Genomic DNA, 1,946 nt, shown 5'->3' on the forward strand with positions numbered 1-1,946 from the left:
GGCGGCGGTGGGGAAGAGACAGAAACCTTAAATAAATAAATAAATAAATAAATAAGATTTATTTATTATGTTTACAGTGTTCTGCCTGCATGTACGCCTGCAGGCCAGAAGATGGCGCCAGATCTCATTACAAATGGCTGTGAATTACCATGGGGTTGCTGGGAAATGAACTCAGGACCTCTGGATGAGCAGTCAGTGCTCTCAACTGCTAAGCCATCTCTCCAGCCTGCAGCAACTTTATTTCTGATAGTCAAAATCCGAGAACAGGCCAAAGTGTCCCTGAACTTGGTGTATCCACATGGAGTGGTTCGAGGCTGATTTTGAAGTTTGGTTCCCATTGGAATTGAAGGATATGCCCCTTACGAGGAATTCACACTCAAGTAAACTCTCACTTTCGTGGAGTATGGAACTAGTTAGCGTGCAATTGCTTTTCCATTCAGCAAATTCCTGCCAGGTTTTGTCTCTCCTACACCCACCCTTGCCCTTCGACTTTCTGCCATGGCTTGAGGAATACAGGAGCTTCACAAAAAGCTGAGCAGTTGCTGGCACTGTCCTTTTGCACTTCCCAAGCTCTAGACTCATGAACCCAAACAGTCTCTTGGTCTCTCTCCTCCTCCCTCACCTTTGATAAAAACCGTATCTATCCCAGGCTGGTCGTGAACTTGAGTGCTTCTTTCCTTAGCCTCCAGAGTGCTGGAGCTGCAGGTGTGTACCCCAGAAGACTGCTTTGCTTTATAAACTGCGTAGACTTAGGCCGAGCATAGTGGCGCATGGCTTTAGTCCCAGCACTTGAGAGGTAGAAGAAGGTAGCGGGGCTGGAGAGATGGCTCAGTGGTTAAGAGCATTGCCTGCTCTTCCATAGGTCATGAGTTCAATTCCTAGCAACCACGTGGTGGCTCACAACCATCTGTAATGAGGCTTGGTGCCCTCTTCTGGCCTGCAGACACAGACAGAATATTCTATACATAATAAATAAATAATTAAAAAAAAAAGAAGATAGAGCTCTGTGAGTTCAAGGCCAGCCTGGTCTACACAGCAAGTTCCAGGACAGCCAGGGCTACATAGTAGATCCTGTCTCAAGGAAACAATAAATGGCATCGATTCGAGTATTTCATTATAGCAATAACAAAAACAAATAAACAAAACCCCCAAACAATAAAAATGTCATACAAGGGAATGCCACTCATCAAAAAAGAATGAACTGCTTGAACAGGGCAATGCTTTGGATGACTCTCAGAGGCACAGTACTGAGATAGGTCAGGCTCCAAATGTTACCACTGTTTGATTTGCTTCCTAAGACGTTTGAGAACAATCAATATGAATCCCTAATAGAAATCACTATGTGCCCATCAAAATCCCAGCAAAATTCTTCAAAGACCTCGAAAGAATGGTACTCAACTTCATTTGGAAAAGCAAAAACCCCAGGATAGCCAAAACAATCCTGGGCAATAAAAGAACTTCTGGAGGCATCACAATCCCTGACTTCAAACTCTACTACAGAGCTACATTACTGAAAACAGCCTGGTATTGGCATAAGAACAGACAGGAGGACCAATGGAACTGAATAGAAGACCTGGATATCAATCCACACATCTTAGAACAGGCAGGCAGAAGTCTGTGAGTTCAAGGTCAGCTGTTTACAAAGTGAGTTCCAGAACAAGCTCCAAAGCCACAGAGAAACCCTGCCTGGAGGGGCAAGGGAGAAGAGAGAGAGAGAGAGAGAGAGAGAGAGAGAGAGAGAGAGAGAGAGAGAGAGTTTACAGCTTGTTGGCAGACAGAACTTGTACAAGCATTTTCTCAATTGAGCTTCCTTCTTCTCAGATGATTGTGTCAAGTTAACACAAGACTAGCCACTTATGACCTATGCATTTTATTGTATCTAAATTATGCCTCAGTTTTTAAAAATGTCAAGGTCCAATCCCCGATGAAATCAAAATCCTTAGAGG

The sequence above is a fragment of the Alexandromys fortis genome, unplaced genomic scaffold (genome assembly GCF_014885135.2).
Source record: "Alexandromys fortis isolate MF-2015 unplaced genomic scaffold, M_Fortis_MF-2015_v1.1 scaffold_321, whole genome shotgun sequence".
Taxonomy (NCBI): Eukaryota; Metazoa; Chordata; class Mammalia; order Rodentia; family Cricetidae; genus Alexandromys; species Alexandromys fortis.